This window comes from Nanorana parkeri, unplaced genomic scaffold (genome assembly GCF_000935625.1).
Source record: "Nanorana parkeri isolate BGI_ZX_2015 unplaced genomic scaffold, ASM93562v1 scaffold216, whole genome shotgun sequence".
Taxonomy (NCBI): domain Eukaryota; kingdom Metazoa; phylum Chordata; class Amphibia; order Anura; family Dicroglossidae; genus Nanorana; species Nanorana parkeri.
The window spans coordinates 819,293-826,120 of record NW_017306484.1 but is presented as its reverse complement, the minus strand read 5'-3'; the positions used below and the strand labels follow the sequence as shown (position 1 = coordinate 826,120).

The 6,828-nt window shown below is 46.5% G+C and overlaps 1 protein-coding gene across 1 annotated transcript in view; it reads left to right on the top strand.

The window, feature by feature from the left end:
* Window positions 1-6,828, top strand: part of CDH13 (cadherin 13) — a 557,182-nt gene that overhangs the window by 401 nt on the left and 549,953 nt on the right. The gene's annotated exons all lie outside the window — the stretch shown is intronic.

Genomic DNA, 6,828 nt, shown 5'->3' with positions numbered 1-6,828 from the left:
GCTTCTTCTGGTGACCACCACCCCACCCTCATTGATGTGTTGCCCCCCTCCTCTTCCTCTTTCTTGGGAGATATCCCCTCTTCAATGCAATGCACAAGGATATAGATTGCAGTGGAATCCCCTAGTACCTATCAGGGAGAAACTTGGAATAATCGGAAAAGGGTGACATCTGCCTCTGGACTCGCCTGTGATGGCATCGCAGCCTGTTGGATTGCAAGGATTTTTTAAAATCTTCTTTTTTTATTAAAATGCAGAAGTTTGCATTGGCTTCAATCAGATGGACAGACCCTGGAGGAGTCTTTTTTTTTTATTTTTTTTTATTGCAATGGTTTATTTGATTACAAAGTAGAGTATCTAGGGTTTGATTGCACCCTCTTCCCCTTATTGCAGCAAGGAAGGAAGAGGGGGGATAAAAAGATCCCTATATATTGTAGCAGGCTATAGCACAAACAAGGCAACTGTATTCTGTAGCAGACCAGACCAGCTGCTGCTGTCAGTCAGGACTGGAGATTTCACCCTCTCCCACCAGCCTCCCTTCCAACATTTTCCTCATTCCCTGGGAATAATCTACTTGCCATCTGAGCGCTTGGTGCTGAATGATCTTCGCAGCCTTGATGGCATGTAAGCACCCCTATACCCTCCACCACCCTAAATCTACAGCAAGATGGTCTGCTAAGCAAGCCCCTGCATTGGCTACTCTATGACTTCACCATCTTCGTGTCACCTTGGGGCGAAGCTGCATTTTTTTTTCAGGGTCCACGGCGGCGGAGAGTAAAGTTTTACTGATGCCTGGGATGACCAATGTCTGTTGACCTGGTCTAGTTTTAGATTCCTGTTTGTATGTTGACTGTGGAACTCTGATTTAGACACAGGTAGCTTGGCAATGAGCGAGGGACTGCTGACGCTTAGGTGGAGGAAATTATCAAAATGATGCAAGGTTGGGCAATGGACATACCTTTTAAGCTGCTGCAGCACTACAAGTTGCAGCATGCCCCCTGTTTTTATGTCTATAATAGTTAATTGTAAGTAAAACAGTGTTTTTATGAATTACTGGCATCCTTTTAGACCTAAAGTCAACAGTTTTTAATTGAAGGCGACCCCGGCATGAAGTGCATCAGATTAAAGGGCTACACGCACAGCAAGATCTCAGCGTTGTAGGGCAAAGTGAAACACTATAGACGTAGCCTGTCCTTTTCAATTCATGCCGTGTTCCTGGGAGTGTTTACTGGTGCCTTAAATGACTGCACCCACAATGAGCGTAATAGTACGTTGTCACATTCTTTCCCTGACCCCGAAAGACTCGCTGGAAATCTGTAGTGATTGAACGGCTGGGAGCGCCCCTCTTCTTCTTAAGGCTTATTGTAACAGACCATGCTGCAGCTGTAAAACTTATAGGGCAGACCCACCCCAAACTTGATGTTTTAGTTATAGGTTGAGCCTGGTGGGCTGAGTCAGCCCCTATGTGGCTTGGATGCTTCAACAGCGAGATCTCCGTTGCATAATTGCCTGCTGTTTTCCTGTGCACTTAGGTGTTTTGGGGGTCTGCCTTAGTGTGTTCCAGCGCCTCTTGTTCCATTTTACATAATATAAGACAAATAAATATCCAATAGGAAGAGTGGTAGCCCTTCATAATGGGAACAGCAGATGTGAAGACCCAGGAACTCAGTGCAGGGACGGTGGGAGTTCTTCTTAAGGGCACTGCAGGGGTGAAGACCCAGGAATTCGGCACACGGATCGTGAGAGCTCCTCATAGTGGGCACAGGAGGGATGAAGACCCAGGAACTCAGCTCAGGGATGGTGGGAGCTCCTGATAATAGGCACAGCAGGGGTGAAGACCCAGGAACTCAGCACAGGGATGGTAGGAGCTCCTCATAATGGGCATAGCAGGGGTGCAGACCTAGAAACTCAGCACAGGGATGGTAGGAGCCCCTTATAATGGGCACAGTGGGTGTGAAGACCCAGCAACCCAGCTCAGGGATGGTGGGAGCTCCTCATAATGGGCACAGCAGGGCTGAAGACCCAGTAACTCAGCAAAGAGATGGTGGGGGCTCCACATAATGGGCACTGCAGGTGTACAGAGGCAGGAACTCAGCAAAGGGATGGTGAGAGTACCTCATAATGGGCACAGCAGGGGTGCAGACCCAAGAACTCAGCATAGAAATGGTGGAAGCTCCTCATATTGGACACAGCAGCTGTGAAGACCCAGGAACTCAGCACAGAGATGGTGGGAGCTGCTGATAATGGGCACAGCAGGTGTAAAGATCTTGAAACTCAGTGCACGGATGGGATGGAGGATCTCCTCATAATGGGCACAGCAGGTGTACAGACCCAGGAACTCAGCACAGGGATGGTGGGAATCCCTCATAATGGGCAGAACAGGTGTACAGACCTGGAAACTCAGCACAGAGATCTCCCCAATAGAGCCTAACTGGTGTTTTACCTCTCTAGTATCTACCAGAATTTTTAATATTAAGTTTGAGAGGACTGACCCTGTTGTCGATGTTGACATTCGCATAGACTGGCTGTAGAATCTGGTCATGGTCTCGCTTCAGTTGGTGTTTGTATGACCAAACAGCATATTGAAGTAGAGAAATCTGGCAAATCCACTTGATGAGCAATAGAGGTATAGAGTCCCTCAGCTGTCATTAACATGTAAGCGGTTACAGTGAAGGTAAGGAGGAGGGACATATTTAGTGTCAGATAACTTTCCATCAAAGGCAAAGTCGTTGGGAGAATACTTAGTCATAATGATCGGGTAGTTGACTCTTGCCGAGGGATTCATATTGATACATAAGCTCAGAGCAAGGTGGGTGTGTAGGAGGAAAATAAAAGGGCTTCAGATGCCTGCAGACACTGGTTCCATTTATTGGCTTTCTTCTTCCTTTAAACTTTGCCCTGATTCATGATTGTGCCAGAGTAACAGTGTGCATGCACATATAGGGCAGCCCATTAATGTCAATGGTCTGGCCTACACATGACAATCACACCATAACTGCCATGTTCTGACAGGAAAATGTACATCCACTGCTATGACAAGGCACGGCGTGGGTGTACTAAACAAAAGAGCAAAGATGTTCCTTTGGGGTAGGAGGAGGGTGAAATAGCGTCTATACACCATATTTATTTTCACATTATAAAAAGAAAACATATCCTTTATGGTTGAAAGGTGATCTTTGGCCTTCCCTGCAGTCTTGCGCAGTTGTACCGCCTCTTCTCCTGGGCTGAAATGGCTTCATCTGATTGTTCTGCACACTGTGGGCTTCTCACAATGAGTATTAGAAGCTGCAGCAAGTCAGGTAGAGCCCGCCTCATTTCCTGGCTGGAAGACGTTCAGCATCATTTCTTTCTTCCTCCCCAACCCCGACTGTCCCTGGCCCGCCCCTTTCATTGGATTTGAGTTCTTCCAATTATGAAGACTCAGTATCACACGTGGGCATTCCCTAGGGTGGTCTGTCTAGGAACATCCACCCTTCCAGACTGACATCCACCCATCAGTGCATTTGGACATTTGCAAAACTCCTCCCAAGAGCCAGCCCACTGTTTGTAACAGATAGATAGATAGATAGATAGATAGATAAGCATGTTCAGGGGGAAAAGGAGGAACCAGGGAAGGCTAAAACTAAGCAGATCAAACGTCAACTTTAATTACACTTGAACTGTAGATAGATAGATGGATACTATGGATGCTTGGTTCTCAATTGGTGGGTCCTGACCAAAAAATGGGTCGCGACTCCGTATTCATTGGGTCACTGAATGCCTTCCACTTTTGGTGAGAGGCTACAGGGGCGTCCTGAGGCCGAGTGTCACTCGGAGTGGATACCGGATGACACCCTGCCATGACGTTATTGCACATGCGCAGCTATCTTATTGATACCTTCCGGCGGCCATCTTGGTGATGGAGGGGACATTCACCTGGAGGTATAAGGTATGCCGCCGGGTCCCCTCCTCTCTCCTGAAACTGTCGGGCTCTCGGTCCATGACAGAGTGCCCGACTTTTCAGGCATTGTGGTGTCACCCCTCCAATGGCGTCACGCCTTTTGATGCCACTGAGAGGCTCCTCAACTTCCCACTAGTGCAGAACTGTCAGGTCTCACGCCAAGCAGCCTGGTGCCGAATGTCAGCTTAAGCTCCATCCATATACGTGCATTGCTTACAGCTCCCTCACGTGTCCTATAGAAGAGCCTGGACCAGAGTGACGTCACATTCTGGCTTCTGGCATCTCTTCAGGGTGCACAAGGGAGCTGTACAAGCAATGCACGTACGGATGGAGCTCCGTCACGGCACGGCACGACCCCAAGCTGAGGATCCACTCCTGTTCTCGTAAGATAGGGAGACTGGAAGGATCTTAAAAAAAGCAAAAATTGTAAAAAAAAACATTTTGGAGTGTATATGTGTGTGTGTGTGTGTGTGAGATTGCGTCTGTGGTTGTGCGTGTCTGTCAATGTTTTTGAGGGCCCATTAACACTAGTACAGTGCCTATCATGCATTCTGGTGTGGGAGGGGCATTGCATTTCCAATCATTTCAATGGCACCCCAAACGCACCTCCCACCCACCGTTCGATCGCCCGCACTGGAACATGCAGTACTTCAATGCCATATGTTCCATTGCAGTGCGACTTGGGTCACGACTTAATGACCGAGGACAAATGTGGGTCCTGAGAACCACTGCTTTAGATATATAGGAGAGAGAGAGAGGAGAGAGAGAGAGAGAGAGAGAGAGAGAGAGAGAGAGAGATGTGTCATTGTAATGTAATAAGGTTCCGTTGTGTCTGGTGGAGAGTTCGGGGCGCCGCATAATGATTTGATTTGCCCAATAATTACACTGTAGCCGGCAGTCCTCGGCCCCTCCTGGGGGCACCAATTGGCTTCTGGTGAGTTTAATGTGGATTAAAGTTCTCCATCACCAGATGCTTCATGTGGACATCTTCTTATATTTCCCCTTCATATGGGATTGGCGGCGGAATCCTCATGTGACCCCGGTGTATGAGGCTGGGGCAGTGAAGACCGTTATTATGTTTGAGCTGATAATAGGGACTCTGGATGTCTACGGCGGATGATGTCAGAGCCCAATCTGCGGACATTTGGCTTTATTCTTATTATTGTTATTTCTCTATAATTAAGCTTGAACTCCGGACCCCCACCAACAAATACATAAAATGAACGATGCCAACATCTCATTGTGTTTAGAGCGGAACTCCAGTCGGATATTAAAAAAAAACACAATTTAATGCTGTTGTGTACTCATTCAAAATATGACATGTATTTTAGAAACATATGGCACAAGTACATTAATTTGCATTTATATCGGCCTCCTCTAAACTCCTGTACAACAGAGCCGAGGGGAGAATGGACAGCAGGGCCAAGAAGCAGGCTCTAGTATGTTGCCCAGTGCTGTCAGTCTAACACAGGGGACACGCTTACAAAAGAGGAGAGGTCAAAATTGGCTGGAGTTTAGCATGGAAGCAGCTCACAGGGCCCTCAGGAGAGAAAAAGAGCAAAGTAAAAAAAAAAGAATGCAGAGTTTTTTTGTCTTTTTTATGGTAATCCCTGCCCATAGGCAGAGACAGCTGCAGATACAGAAGCATGTAACAAAATACAATGTTTGAAGCCTGGGGAAATATTAAAAGGCTAATCCACTCAAAACTGGAACTTGAGCTTTTGGTAGACGCCAGAGAGGTAAAGCCCCTGACAGTTTTTTCTATCTCGGGGGCTCTATTGGTGAGAACTCTGTGCCGAGTTCCATTTAAACAATACATTTCTCTTAAAACATTGTATGCATACAAGAGAAGTATAAGATATGCGTTCACGTGCTGGGCTGTAAAGGATGAGTTGCGCTATAACCATCATCCATGGTCCATCCATCCATCCATCATCCAACCGCCAATGTAAGCTATAGTCTCCTGGGGGGTCCTCTGGGGCGGAGATCAAAATAATAACGTCACCAGCACTCCAAGGGTTAATGAAGCAATAGTCAATTTATTGGCCATTGCCATTCAACTGCAAGCGCTTTCAGGGCCTCTAAGGGTCCCCTTCATCAGGTCATTCTGAGCCTGATGAAGGGGACCCTTAGAGGCCCCGAAAGCGCTTATTTCTTCACGGCGCCATGCGTGGCCACTACAAGCACCCACCCGTCCACACGGGTCTTGACTTGACTCCGGTAAGGAGTGCAGCAAGAACTTCTTGATTTCTGACTATGGGGGGGGGGAGGTGACACCAGAATTATGTATTGACCTCATTGGGCCATGGACATTAGTAAAGGCCCAAAGGGGGATCAGTTTGAGACAGAATCCATTTTAAATTGAGTTAACAATGGGACTTTTTTAAAATGTGATCAATCCAGATTATGCCAAAGTCAACAATTTCCGGTTTAGTCGGCTTCCCACCTCAAAAATGATGTGCTAGATCACCACCATCCTCTATTGATATTAATATATAAGCACTTGCCTGGATACGTTCAGTCATTGTTGTGATCTCTAAAAAATTGCTCTGGTATGGCCAACATCAAAGTCACTAGACATGTAAGCTGCGGAAAAATTTGGTTCGGTTTGGATATTTCCTTATTTCGGGATTCGGATCCGAAATTCAATTATTCACATCATAAACCCACTAATGCGTTTCAGTCACACATGGCCTTAGTCAGAGCTATGACTAAGGCCATGTGTGGCTGAAACGTGTTAGCTGGTTTGTGATGTGAACTGTTCATCTGATATTTAATAAAGGATCAGAACATGAAGCTGTGTTTTGGAACCTGTGTTATATTTGTATTTAGACAGTATTTACTTATCCCAGAGCTCAGCTTTAACTATCTGCAAGAACATTAAGCATTAA